Raw genomic sequence first — 15,682 nt, 5'->3', positions numbered from 1 at the left:
ACAAGAGAGAAGCCACCGCAATGAGAAGCCCGTGCACCGCAACGAAGAGTAGTCCCTGCTTGCCGCAACTAGAGAAAGCCTGCATGCAACAACAAAGACCCAACACAGCCAAAAATAAATAAATAAATAAATAAATTTATTAAAAACAAACAAACAGGGCTTCCCTGGTGGCGTAGTGGTTGAGAGTCTGCCTGCCAATGCAGGGGACACAGGTTCGAGCCCTGGTCTGGGAAGATCCCACATGGCCGCGGAGCAACTGGGCCCGTGAGCCACAGCTACTGAGCCTGCGCGTCTGGAGCCTGTGCTCTGCCACGAGAGAGGCCACGACAGTGAGAGGTCCGCGCACCGCGATGAAGAGTGGCCCCCGCTCCCCGCAACTAGAGGAAGCCCTCACATAGAAAACGAAGACCCAACACAGCCAAATAAATTAAGTAATTAATTAAAAAACAAACAAACAAACAAACAAACAAAAAAACCAGAAATAGACTCACAGACATAGAAAACAAATTTATGGTTACCAAAGGGGAAAGGTGGGGGAGGGATAAATTAGGAATTTGGGACCAACAGATACAAACCACTATATACAACATAGATAAACAGCAAGGGCTCACTGCACAGCATAGGGAACCATATTCAACATCCTGCAACAACCTTCAATGGAAAAGAATCTGAAAAAGTATACACAACCAAATCACCCTGCTGTACACCTCAAACACTGCAAATCAACTATACCTCAATAAAAAAAAAAATAGCACTCTAAACAGCCATTTCCATTTTAATAGTGGGATGGGGACTGTGGCCTTCAATCTGAAAGTCTTCAGCCTTGAAGTCATAGATTTTCTCAACTTTTCCAAGGATTTTGAGCTTTGGGAAAGGCCTTGGTTCTCCCTGAAGCTGCATTTTCAGCAGTTCAATGTGATCCAGGTAAATGTGTGCATCTCCCAGAGTGTGTACAGAGTCACCTGGCTTCCCGCCTGTGATGTGTGCGATCATGTAGGTGAGCAGGGCATAGCTGCGATGTTGAAGGACACACCCAGGCCCCTGTCTCCTGACCTCTGGTACAGCTGCAGGACAGCTCATGGTTCACCACGTAGAAGTGGCAGAGGGCATGGCACAGGGGCAGGGTGGCGGGTTATGAGAGGAAGATCTTTCGATTCCAAGCACATAGAATGATTCTTCTGTCTTCAGGGTTGGTTTTGATTGTGTCAATCACCTTTTGCAGTTGGTCTACTCCTTGACCTGAATAAATTTAAATCCACATCTTTGTATTCGGCCACCAAAAGCCTCCACTGAAAGCTATAAACTGGGCCTAAATCCCCTTCTTCTCCGGTGGAGAGTACCAGGCTGTCCAAGAAGTCTCGGGACCCGTAGGCATCCCAGATTTTCACTCCCTTGGAAGACAGTTCCTTAGCATTTGTGGAGCCTTTGATCAACCACAGCTCGTCCCAAAAACCCTTCCAGAAAACACTTTTCTGTCAGCAGACGAAATTCATCTCTCAGGCTGTAGTGCGCCTGTGAGAGGAGCATCGTCAGGGAGCCGGTGCGGGTGTGGTCATCCTTCCGAAGCCGCAGCGGAGGATGTGCTAAATCTGACCCCGGTACTGCAGCTCCCTGGGGGTGGGGATGGCAGCAACTCGGAGCCTGGGGGATGCCGGGACCCGACGGCGACGGCGGCGGGCGAGGTGGCCCTGCCCCTTCCGGTGCCTCTTTTCCTGCCGTCTCTCAGGAGACCCCGGCTCTTCCTGTGACCACTAAAGTCTTTTTCTTCTTAGTCACAGTTTCAATCTCCCCTTTTATTTCTTAAACATAGTAAACATACTTGTAGGTTTCTTCCAATATCTGAAGTTTATAAGTTAGTTCATGTCATCTGCTGTTTCTGCTGACTCTTTCACGGTGAGTTAAATCCTTCCCGCGGTTTGGGATTTTTGACTCCGACTTCATAATTTTTACCCATGGGAATTTTTGAGGCCTACGTTGAAGGTGGGTTCTTTTAGGATTTTCATTTGTTTCTGCCAAATGTCTGGGGGCATTACCAATGTGGGACCGTTTTATCCTGAAGCATTTATTTAAGGTTTCTCAGTCCAAGGTATTATGTGTTTGGGCTACAAACTTTGGAAAGAATCAGCTTGTGTTAAGAATTCTCGAGGGAGAATTTCCCCCCCCTCTATCTAGTGACAACATTTAGGGCCGGGCAGGCAATTTTGTTTGCTGCCTCCTTTGGCTGTGGCTGATTTCTTGTTCACCCTGACATTGTGAGTGTGGCTTTTTGTGGTTCCACTTTATGGAGGGAGGAGATCTCCTATAGGACATCTGACTTTAGATTGACCCTTATGATCTTTAAGGTCAGAAAATGAAGTTCAAGGACTCTGGAGTTGGGCAAATGCCCTCAGAGTAAATGTCAACGTTGGGGCTCTACTTCTCTGTGTTTCCACTTTCTCTTGATTTTTGGGTTCTGAGGATTCTTAATTTTCTTGGTGAGCCCATAAACGCCTTAAAAAAAAGGTGTTTTCAGTATTCCACCCAGCGTTTTTAATGGCTGTGGGCAAAGCACTGTTGGCAGAGGTAGGCTGGGCTGCTTCCCCTTACTTTGGTCAGCCTTAGCAGATAAGAATTTCTTCCTTCTGGCCCTGAGTTATTTTCCTTGACAAATTGACAAATCTCAGTGTAACATTTACATCTCCTCTGTGAATGTACATATTAGCTCCTCTGATTATGAACTTTTTTCAATGCCTTTTAAATGTTTTTTTAATTTTACAATATGCCTCAGTGGAACTGACCTTACTTGGGGCTACAGCAGAATGTGTAAATGGCTTCTCTTTGGGCTATTTGGAATGCCTAAATAGACTATCCTAAATGGACATTTCCCAGTGAAGCTGATTTATGAACAGAAATCAGTGTTGACAAATGATGGCATATGAAATAAAATTTGGGGGAAATTTCATGCATATTTCTACTATGGAGAACAGCACCCTTGATTAAAATATAGGTTATCCCTTTCTATTTATCGTCTTCCATAGGATGGATACACTAGTCTCGGTAGAAAGAGATAATCCCCCCTCATTTCAATCCTTGACATAACCGTTCTGGAAACTGTCTGCCATCTTGGCTGGACTGGGCAGGGGCTGAGAAGAATAAGAGTTTGAGGGGCTTTCAAATATCTTGAAAATCTTCGGAATAATAAAGTCACGTGAGAGAGGAGCTTCAAGATGGCGGAACAGTAAGACGTGGAGATCGCCTTCCTCCCCACAAATACATCAGAAATACATCTACATGTGGAACAACCCCTGCAGAACACCTACTGAATGCTGGCAGAAGACCTCAGACCTCCCAAAAGGCAAGAAACTCCCCACGTACCTGGGTAGGGCAAAAGAAAAAAGAAAAAAAGAGACAAAAGAATAGGGACGGGACCTGCACCAGTGGGAGGGAGCTGTGAAGGAGAAAAGGTTTCCACACACTAGGAAGCCCCTTCGCGGGCGGAGACGGGGGTGGGGGTGACGGGGGAGGAAGCTTTGGAGCCATGGAGGAGAGCGCAGCAACAGGGGTGTGGAGGGCAAAGCGGAGAGATTCCCGCACAGAGGAGCGGTGCCGACCAGCACTCACCAGCCCGAGAGGCTTGTCTGCTCAGCTGCCGGGGCGGGCGGGGGCTGGGAGCTGAGGCTCGGGCTTCGGTTGGATTGCAGGGAGAGGACTGGGGTTGGCTGCGTGAACACAGCCTGAAGGGGGCTAGTGCGCCACACCTAGCCGGGAGGGAGTCTGGGAAAAGGTCTGGAGCTGCCGAATAGGCAAGAGACTTTTTCTTGCCTCTTTGTTTCCTGGTGTGCGAGGAGAGGGGATTCAGAGCGCCGCCTAAACGAGCTCCAGAGACGGGCGCGAGCCGCGGCTCTCAGCGCGGACCCCAGAGACGGGCATGAGACGCTAAGGCTGCTGCTGCCGCCACCAAGAAGCCTGTGTGCGAGCACAGGTCACTATCCACACCTCCCCTCCCGGGAGCCTGTGCAGCCCGCCACGGCCAGGCTCCCGTAATCTGGGGACAACTTCCCCAGGAGAACGCACGGCGCGCCTCAGGCTGGTGCAACGTCACGCCGGCCTCTGCCGCCGCAGGCTCGCCCCGCGTCCTACCCCTCCCTCCCCCCTGGCCTGAGTGAACCAGAGCCCCCGAATCAGCTGCTCCTTTAACCCCGTCCTATCTGGGCGGGGAACAGATGCCCTCAGGCGACCTACACGCAGAGGCGGGGCCAAATCCAAAGCTGAACCCCAGGAGCTGTGCGAACAAAGAAGAGAAAGGGAAATTTCTCCCAGCAGCCTCAGGAGCAGCAGATTAAATCTCCACAATCAACTTGATGTACCTGCATCTGTGGAATACCTGAATAGACAACGAATCATCCCAAATTGAGGCAGTGGACTTTGGGAGCAACGATATATATATATATTTTCCCTTTTTCTGTATGGATGACAGGGTCTTGGTGGTCCGACCTGGCATCAGGCCTGTGCCTCTGAGGTGGGAGAGCCGAGTTCAGGACACTGGTCCACAAGTGACCTACCAGCTCCATGTAATATCAAACAGTGAAATCTACCAGAGATCTCCATCTCAATGCCAAGACCCACCTCCACTCAATGACCAGCAAGCTCCAGTGCTGGACACCCTATGCCAAACAGGTAGCAAGACAGGAACACAACCCCACCCATTAGCAGAGAGGCTGTCTAAAATCATAATAAGGTCACAGACACCCCAAAACACACCACCAGATGTGGACCTGCCCACCAGAAATACAAGATCCAGCCTCATCCACCAGAACACAGGCACTAGTCCCCTCCACCAGGAAGCCTACACAACCCACTGAACCAACCTTAGCCACTGGGGACAGACACCAAAAACAATGGGAACTATGAACCTGCAGCCTATGAAAAGGAGACCCCAAACACAGTAAGTTAAGCAAAATGAGAAGACAGAGAAGAACACAGCAGATGAAGGAGCAAGGTAAAAATCAATCAGACCTAACAAATGAAGAGGAAATAGGCAGTCTACCTGAAAAAGAATTCAGAATAATGATAGTAAAGATGATCCAAAATCTCGGAAATATAATGGAGAAAATACAAGAAACGTTTAACAAAGACCTAGAAGAACTAAAGAGCAAACAAACAATGATGAACAGCACAATAAATGCAATTAAATGTTCTCTAGAAGGAATCAATAGCAGAATAACTGAGCAGAAGAACGGATAAGTGACCTGGAAGATAAAATAGTGGAAAAAACTACTGCAGAGCAGAATAAAGAAAAAAGAATGAAAAGAATTGAGGACAGTCTCAGAGACCTCTGGGACAACATTAAATGCACCAACATTCGAATTATAGGGGTCCCAGAAGAAGAAGAGAAAAAGAAAGGGACTGAGAAAATATTTGAAGACACTATAGTTGAAAACTTCCCTAATATGGGAAAGGAAATAGTTAATCAAGTCCAGGAAGTGCAGAGAGTCCCATACAGGATAAATCCAAGGAGAAACACTCCAAGACACATATTAATCAAATTATCAAAAATTAAACACAAAGAAAACATATTAAAAGCAGCAAGGGAAAAACAACAAATAGCATACAAGGGAATCCCCATAAGGTTAACAGCTGATCTTTCAGCAGAAACTCTGCAAGCCAGAAGGGAGTGGCAGGACATATTTAAAGTGATGAAAGGGAAAAACCTACAACCAAGATTACTCTACCCAGCAAGGATCTCATTCAGGTTTGATGGAGAAATTAAAACCTTTACAGACAAGCAAAAGTTAAGAGAATTCAGCAGCACCAAACCAGCTTTACAACAAATACTAAAGGAACTTCTCTAGGCAGGAAATACAAGAGAAGGAAAAGACCTACAAAAACAAACCCCAAACAATTAAGAAAATGGTAACAGGAACATACATATCGATAATTACCTTAAATGTAAATGGATTAAATGCTCCCATCAAAAGACATAGACTGGTTGAATGGATACAAAAACAAGACCCGTATATATGCTGTCTACAAGAGACCCACTTCAGACCTAGGGACACATACAGACTGAAAGTGAGGGGATGGAAAAAGATATTCCATGTAAATGGAAATCAAAAGAAAGCTGGAGTAGCAATTCTCATATCAGACAAAATAGACTTTAAAACAAAGACTATTACAAGAGACAAAGAAGGACACTACATAATGATCAAGGGATCAATCCAAGAAGAAGCTATAACAATTGTAAATATTTATGCACCCAACATAGGAGCACCTCAATACATAAGGCAAATACTAACAGCCATAAAAGGGGAAATCAACAGTAACACAATCATAGTAGGGAACTTTAAAACCCCACTTTCACCAATGGACAGATCATCCAAAATGAAAATAAATAAGGAAACACAAGCTTTAAATGATACATTAAACAAGATGGACTTAATTGATATTTATAGGACATTCCATCCAAAAACAACAGAATACACTTTCTTCTCAAGTGCTCATGGAACATTCTCCAGGATAGATCACATCTTGGGTCACAGATCAAGCCTTGGTAACTTTAAGAAAATTGAAATCGTATCAAGCATATTATCCGACTACAATGCTAAGAGACTAGATATCAGTTACAGGAAAAAAACTGTAAAAAATACAAACACATGGAGGCTAAACAATACACTACTTAATAACCAAGATTTCACTGAATAAATCAAAGAGGAAATCAAAAAATACCTAGAAACAAATGACAGTGAAAACACGGTGACCCAAAGCCTATGGGATGCAGCAAAAGCAGTTCTAAGTGGGAAGTTTACAGCAATACAATCCTACCTTAAGAAACAAGAAGCATCTCAAATAAACAACCTAACCTTACACCTAAAGCAATTAGAGAAAGAAGAAAAAGAACTCCCAAAGTTAGCAGAAGGAAAGAAATCATAAAGATCAGGTCAGAAATAAATGAAAAAGAAATGAAGGAAAAATAGCAAAGATCAATAAAACTAAAAGCTGGTTCTTTGAGAAGATAAACAAAATTGATAAACCATTAGCCAGACTCATCAAGAAAAAAAGGGAGAAGACTCAAATCAACAGAATTAGAAATGAAAAAGGAGAAGTAACAACTGACACTGCATAAATACAAAGGATCATGAGAGATTACTACAAGCAACTCTATGCCAATAAAATGGACAACCTGGAAGAAATGGACAAATTCTTAGAAATGCACAACATTCTGAGACTGAACCAGGAAGAAATAGAAAATATGAACAGACCAATCACAAGCACTGAAATTGAAACTGTGATTAAAAATCTTCCAACAAACAAAAGCCCAGGACCAGATGGCTTCACAGGTGAATTCTATCAAACATTTAGAGAAGAGCTAACACCTATCCTTCTCAAACTCTTCCAAAATATAGCAGAGGGAGGACACTCCCAAACTCATTCTACGAGGCCACCATCACCCTGATACCAAAACCAGACAAAGATGTCACAAAGAAAGAAAACTACAGGCCAATATCACTGATGAACATAGATGCAAAAATCCTCAACAAAATACTAGCGAACAGAATCCAACAGGACATTAAAAGGATCATACACCATGATCAAGTGGAGTTTATCCCAGGAATGCAGGATTCTTCAATATGCGCAAATCAATCAATGTGATACACCATATTAACAAATTGAAGAATAAAAACCACATGATCATCTCAATAGATGCAGAAAAAGCTTTTGACAAAATTCAACACCCATTTATGATAAAAACCCTCCAGAAAGTAGGCATAGAGGGAACTTACCTCAACAGAATAAAGGTCATATATGACAAAACCACAGCCAACATCATCCTCAATGGTGAAAAACTGTAAACATTTCCACTAAGATCAGGAAGAAGACAAGGTTGCTCACTCTCACCACTATTATTCAACATAGTTTTGGAAGTTTTAGCCACAGCAATCAGAGAAGAAAAAGAAATAAAAGGAATCCAAATCGGAAAAGAAGAAGTAAAGCTGTCATTGTTTGCAGATGACATGATACTATACATAGAGAACCCTAAAGATGCTACCAGAAAACTACTAGAGCTAATCAATGAATTTGGTAGAGTAGCAGGATACAAAATTAATGCACAGAAATCTCTTGCATTCCTATACACTAATGATGAAAAATCTGAAAGTGGAATTAAGGAAACATTCCCATTTACCACTGCAACAAAAAGAATAAAATATCTAGGAATAAACCTACCTAAGGAGACAGAAGATCTGTATGCAGAAAACTATAAGACACTGATGAAAGAAATTAAAGATGATACAAATAGATGGAGAGATACACCATGTTTTTGGATTGGAAGAATCAACATTGTGAAAATGACTATACTACCCAAAGCAATCTACAGATTAATGCAATCTCTATCAAAATACCACTGGCATTTTTCACAGAACTAGAACAAACAATCTCACAGTTTGTATGGAAACACAAAAGACCCCAAATAGCCAAAGCAATCTTGAGAACGAAAAATGGAGCTGGAGGAATCAGGCTCCCTGACTTCAGACTATACTACAAAGCTACAGTAATCAAGATAGTATGGTACTGGCACAAAAACAGAAATATAGATAAATGGAACAGGAGAGAAAGCCCAGAGATAAACCCATGCACATATGGTCACCTTATTTTTGATAAAGGAGGCAAGAATATGCAATGGGGAAAAGACAGCCTCTTCAATAAGTGGTGCTGGGAAAACTGGACAGCTACATTTAAAAGATTGAAATTAGAACACTCCCTAACACCACACACAAAAATAAACTCAAAATGGATTAAAGACCTAAATGTAAGGCCAGACACTATCAAACTCTTAGAGGAAAACATAGGCAGAACACTCTATGACATAAATCACAGCAAGATCCTTTTTGACCCACCTCCTAGAGAAATGGAAATAAAAACAAAAATAAACAAATGGGACCTAATGAAACTTAAAAGCTTTTGCACAGCAAAGGAACCCATAAACAAGACGAAAAGACAACCTTCAGAATGGGAGAAAATATTTGCAAATGAAGCAACTGACAAAGGATTAATCTCCAAAATATACAAGCAGCTCATGGAGCTCAATATCAAAAAAACAAACAACCCAATCCAAAAATGGGAAGAAGACCTAAATAGGCATTTCTCCAAAGAAGATATACAGATTGCCAACAAGCACATGAAAGAATGCTCAACATCATTAATCATTAGAGAAATGCAAATCAAAACTACAATGAGACATCATCTCACACCAGTCTGAATGGCCATCATCAAAAAATCTACAAACAGTAAATGCTGGAGAGGGTGTGGAGAAAAGGGAACCCTCTTGCACTGTTGGTGGGAATGTAAATTGATACAGCCACTATGGGGAACAGTATGGAGTTTCCTTAAAAAACTAAAAATAGAACTACCATAGGACCCAGCAATCCCACTCCTGGGCACATACCCTGAGAAAACCATAATTCAAAAAGAGTCATGTACCACAATGTTCATTGCAGCTGTACTTACAATAGCCTGGACATGGAAGCAACCTAAGTGTCCATTGACAGATGAATGGGTAAAGAAGATGTGGCACATATATACAATGAAATATTACTCAGCCATAAAAAGAAATGAAATTGAGTTATTTGTAGTGAGGTGGATGGACCTAGAGTCTGTCATACAGAGAGAAGTAAGTCAGAAAGAGAAAAACAAATACCATATGCTAACACATATATATGGAATCTAAAAAAAGAGGTCATGAAGAGCCTAGGGGCAGGATGGGAATAAAGACGCAGACCTACTAGAGAATGGACTTGAGGACACGGGGAGGGGGAAGGGTAAGCAGGGACAAAGTGAGAGAGTGGCATGGACATGTATACACTACCAAGTGTAAAACTGATAGCTAGTGGGAATCAGCTGCATAGCATAGGGTGATCAGCTCGGTGCTTTTTGACCACCTAGAGGGGTGGGATAGGGAGGGTGGGAGGGAGATGTAAGACGGAGGAGATATGGGAATATATGTATATGTATAGCTGATTCACTTTGTTATAAAGCAGAAACTAACACACCTTCGTAAAGCAATTATACTCCAGTAAAGATGTTAAAAAAGAAAAAAAAAAGTCAAATGGGAGGACTGAACTCAGCTCTCAGGTCCAGTGATGGGGAATGACACTGACACATGGTTACCCTAGACTTGAATTTGTTGAGAGGGGATACAGGAGTTTAGATCTCAGACATTTCAGAAACTTTCTTTCCTTTTGTCAGATTTAAAAGCCAAAACTATATAAATTGGGGAAATTTTCTGCCTCGAGAACTGATCAAGCCTATTTTAAATGGTGGGTTAGAACCAAGGCAATTTGCTTAATATTGTCATTATCTATATGAATTGCTGGTCTTTCTTCTGTAGTTTAAGTTCCTGTTACTTTTGAATGTTAATTATTGAGATTGCTTCAGTTTGTGTATGTGAATGCATATGTTAGATACGTACGTGTGTGTATTATTTTCGGATGGTATCCATTCTGCCCTCCTATATTTCTTTCTTAATCTTGATTACAACCTGCAAGACAGGTCACCTGGAAGCAGTTTCCATCAATCTTCCTCTGGTTCATTCATTCGAAAAATATTTGAATGCCTCCCTTGAGCCCAGTGCTGTGCTATGTGCTCATTCAAATTTATTTAGGTCAATAATTATTGTACACTCTATATTTGCTAGATACTACCTGGATGAATAATGCACCCTCCCTGGACCCAGGAAAATCAGTTTTGTTAGATAGAAACATTTAAATTTTAGGAAAAATCATTTGGCAGTTTTGCATCGATAAAATATGGATATAGCTTCTTTAACTTGCTGCTTGTGAAAACCTCACCTTGTGTATTTATAGATTCTATTTAATCCAAGTGAACTAGGAAAATGTTACTTTTTTGCATTCTCTTTTTTATTTTACCTCTTTCTGAAACACTTTAGAGTCTAATGTCTCCTTTCCCTTTAGCATTTAGCAAATAAAACGTAAGTATGATTTACCATATACATAAATGATCCATGCCAAAAACAAAGGAATTTTATCTTGTGTCCTCATAGTGGGGAATGTTGCAGGTAGTCATATTTTCCAAGATCCTGTAAGGATCTGACAGGACATAAAGGAGCAAGGTATTTGCTGGATAGCTTAGGTTTACTTTAAATATAGAAAAATACCACCAATAGAAAATAAGTGGGGAAAACTGAAATCTAGAAATTTTTTTTTTTTTTAGGACTGCAGTGTTCTTATTTTCAAAGATACTTAGTAATGTGAATGAGGCAACATGATACTGCCTGCTAGAGATTGTAAGGAAATCTGCTGGAGTGACTGAGATAGAACTATGAGTAGTTCATAACTTATTTGTTTTAAAAAAAGGATGCTTTCAGATTATAATACTAATAGTAGTAATAAGTTGTACCACTGTGTGTTTAGTGTGTGACAGGAACTTCTCTAAGTATATTGTTAACTCTAATCTTCATGGCAGTCTACTATGAAGTGTGTATTATTATGATCTGCATTTTACAGATAGGAAAATGGAGGCACAGTAAGGTTAAGTAATTTGTCCAGATCACAACAATGGTGAGACAAGATTCGAACCCAGAAGGACTGACTCTATAAAGTCTGTGGTCCTAAGCTTTACTACCTCCTGTTTGCCTTTTGATAACAGCAGTATGAACATTTGCACTATCCATCTTGTTTTCCATAATATTTTTAATCTTTTAATTCACTTAGAAAATCTTATTTTTTTTATAGATTGTGAAAGTGCCACCCAAGACATTGCCCAATATATTAAAAGATTAGTGGAGTCCAAATTTACAAATTGCAAGATGGGATGTTTTTATTAATGATGATTTGCATTCTGAAATAGTTATACTGTTTGCATATATCTAAAAAGTATTATTAAAAAAGGAGAGAGAGAGAGAGAGAGAGAGAGAGGGCTTTACATACACACAAAACTCCACAGTGATAAATTGGATAATTCACAGTGATGTCTAATCTTCTTAGGGAATGGACTGTTTTGTTCTAGTCTTTGAATGTTCATACTGATATTTAGAGTAGTATATCCTCATTAACCCCTTCCATTAGATGGTGGTCTAAAATTATGCTTGCGTTGTGCTTCTGTCCTCCCTCGGGAAGCGAAAGATGATGAATTCAGCATAAAGCTGGACCTCACTGTATAAGTAAGTAACCTGACTGCTGGGCACATCAGGATAACTTTCATGATACATAGAGGTAACACAACGGAAATCACAGTTTAGAAATCCAATTTATCTTGCTGTGAATAGAATTGCCTCCAATCCGGATGACAATTAGTTTTGTTCCGTAACACTGTTATAGAAATGTGACATTGAAAAACTACTTGTAATCTACTGAAGCATTCGTCTACTGTGAGTTCATGCCATGGAGGGAAAAAATCCCCATATAAGTGTTAATTCCACTTATGTGAAAAAACATAAAAGGGTTTTTCACAAAGAGCGGCCACAAGGTCAGGGTATGACTGCTGAGGTAATGAAGTGAAGGCTTCCCTGAAAATTTTAGTTGCTTATACATTCTATTAAAGCTGCAAAATTCTGCTGATTCTTTTTTCTCAAAATCACTGGGGTTGCGGCTCAGTCACATGATGGATTAAGTGGGGAGTGATGCCAGCCTTTAATGTTTCCTGGAACTGCATAGAGCCTGCCACTGATGCTCTTGGCTGGCCTTGACTTTCCTCTTTGGTTCCAGCATCCTCTTCTTCTTCTTCCGACATTGCCGGTCAAGTCCACTCAGTACTTATACTATTGTATCGAAAATCCTCAAATTGCACTTTCACATTCACTGTGAGAATAAAACGCCCCCTGATATAGAGTACTCTAGAAAAAACAACAACCCTGAAATATGGGTAAATTATTTTTCCACCCTCTGTAGGCAAACACACATCAAAAGAAAAATCTGTAGTTTGATAAGATTGGACTCAGACATCTTGCAACTCAACTGTATGTGTGTTTATTGATCACTACAGGAGCTTGGAGAGATCTGGGGCAGGGCTGACTTGGGTGGGAATCCAAGTGCCACCATTTACCAGCTGTGTGGGCTGGTGCATATACTTATTTGGCAAATATTTCTGAATTTGAGTTTCTTCATTGGTAAACGGGGGATAATAGCTATCTTGCATGGTTATTGTGGAATTAGATGTTATGTATACAGTGTGCTTAGTATATCCTAAGTGTTAAGTGCTAGCTGTTATTATCAGGCTATGTGACTTTGTTCCCACCCTTAAGGAGATTGTTCCGGAAGAAGAGAGAAAGCATGCGCATAAGTATCTATGCTTCAAGGCAGAAGGGATGAAGGCCATGAAGGAGCCTCAAAATGTCTTGATGTGGGTGCTATGGAGAGAGCCTGTTGTCTGGGATATGGCAACAACCTCTTAACTGGTCTCCCTGACTCTTGTTTTGCCCCCTCCAATTTACTCTTCATGAAACAGCCGACGTGTCCTTTCTTAAATGCAAATCCTCCCATGGTTTCACATTCCCTTTGAGATAAAGTGTTCAGTATATGAACTCTGCTTAATTCTCCAACTTAGTCTCTTTCCCTCTACCTTTCTTATTCCCAAACATACATTTCATGTGCTAGCTCTACTAAGTTTTTTTTTAGTTCTGTATTAGCGTTCTCCAGAGAAACAGAACCATATATGTATATGCACATACTCACACACATTTATTTTTATATACACACATACATGCAACATGCAGTTGACCTTGAACAATGCGGTCGGCGCCGACCCTTGCACAGTCAAAAATCCAAGTACAACTTCACAGTCAGTCCCCTGTATCCTCAGTGCCAAATCCCCAATTCAAGCAACCTCGGACTGTTTAGTGCTATAGTATTCATTGAAAAAAATCCCCATATAAGTGGACCCATGCTGTTCAAACTCATGTTGTTCAAGGGTCAATTGTGTATGTATGTGTGTATATATATAAATATATATATATAGTAAATTTTGATGATGATGATGATGATGAATTGGCTCACATAATTATAGAGGCTGAGAAGTCCTCAGATCTGCAGTCATCAAGCTGGAGATCCAGGAGAACCAGTGCTACAGTTTCAGTCTGAATCAAAGGCTGGGGGACTAGGATAGCTGATGGTGAAAGTTCCAGTCTGAGGGCAGGAAAAGACTAATGTCCCAGCTCAAAACATCAGCAAGTGAAATTCTCTTTTACTCAGCCTTTTCTGTTCTATTTAGGTCTTCAGTTGATTGGATGAGGCTCTCGCACATTAGGGAGGGCAGTCTGCTTTACTCAGTCTATCAATTCAAATGTCAATCTCATCTAGAAACACCCTCACAAACACAGTAATGTTTGGCCAAATATCTGGGCACCTCATGGCCCAATCAAGTGGACACATAAAATTAACTATCACAAGTTTTAAGAACATGGCTTGTTCTCATTTACTGCTGTTCTTTTGCACTTGCTGTTCTCTATGCCTGGACTACGTTTGGTCTCCCGACCCCTAGCTCATTCCTACTGGATCTTCAGGTCTCAGTGTGCAAGTCACTCCTTCCAGACTAGGGTAGGTCCCTCTCCTGTGGTACTCTCCAGCTTCCCTATCATAGCTTGCTTCTCTGTGCACTGTAATTTCCTGTTTACTTGTCTCTGTCACAGAGAACTTGTCAGGAGCTTGTCTTTATTGCTTCTATAATATATCTCCTGTGTCTAATGCAGGATCCAGCACATTGAAGTCACCCAATAGTTGTTCATTGAATGAATGAATAGATTTAGTGAAGGAGGTGGAAGTTGATGTGGGTCTTAGGGGAAGGAAGATTTCATAAGAAGTATAATGTCAAATTTGGGAAAAACAACTACAGGGAATACCAAACTATTCACCAGGGAATTAAGACTTCAGATGTTTGTAGAGAGATTCTGAAAGCCAGCAGTCATTTTCTATACCCCAAATAATTGTAGTCATCATAAAGTAGTCTCCAGGAGGCAAGGGGCTTTGTTTTTCATCATATTTTAAGAAACTTTATTCTTAAATTTTTATGTATGAAAAATTCGAAGATATAGAAGTTGAAAAATAGTATAGTGAAGCTCTGTATACTCACCTTAAACAATTATTAACATTGCCACATTTGCTCCTGCTTCTTTTTTTTTGGCTGAAGAATTTTAAAGCAAATCCTGGACAATCTGATATTTTTTGCCCCTAAATATTTAAATGTATTTATAAATGTATTTATTTATTTATTTTTGGCTGCACTGGGTCTTCGTTGCTGCACCCGGGCTTTCTCTAGTTGCGGCCAGCGGGGGGCTACTCTTCATTGTAGAGCGCTGGCTTCTCACTGCGGTTGCTTCTCTTCTTGTGGAGCCTGGGCTCTAGAGCGCAGGCTCAGTAGTTGTGACGCAGGGGCTTAGTTGCTCCGCGGCATGTGGGATCTTCCCGGACAAGGGCTCGAACCCGTGTCCTCTGCATTGGCAGGCGGATTCTTAACCACTGCACCACCAGGGAAACCCTAAATGTATTTATATATCTTTAAAAATAAGAATATCTTCTTTTTTAAAAAATTAATTAATTTTTGGCTGCATTGGGTCTTCGTTGCTGTGCACGGGCTTTCTCTAGTTGCAGCCAGCTGGGGCTACTCTTCGTTGTGGTGCACGGGCTTCTCATTGCAGTGGCTTCTCTTGTTGAGGAGCCCGGGCTCTAGGCGCGGGCTTCAGTAGTAGTGGCACGTG

The 15,682-nt window shown here is 41.4% G+C and overlaps 1 pseudogene; it reads right to left on the bottom strand.

Annotated features, from left to right (window-relative positions):
• Positions 1-756: 756 nt before the first annotated feature.
• On the bottom strand, positions 757-12,723 carry LOC133101667 (thymidylate synthase-like; annotated as a pseudogene).
• Between the last annotated feature and the right edge of the window lie 2,959 nt (positions 12,724-15,682).

This window comes from Eubalaena glacialis, chromosome 11 (genome assembly GCF_028564815.1).
Source record: "Eubalaena glacialis isolate mEubGla1 chromosome 11, mEubGla1.1.hap2.+ XY, whole genome shotgun sequence".
Classification (NCBI taxonomy): Eukaryota; Metazoa; Chordata; class Mammalia; order Artiodactyla; family Balaenidae; genus Eubalaena; species Eubalaena glacialis.
The sequence above is the reverse complement of the archived record's forward strand: the minus strand, read 5'-3'. Positions and strand labels throughout refer to the sequence as shown.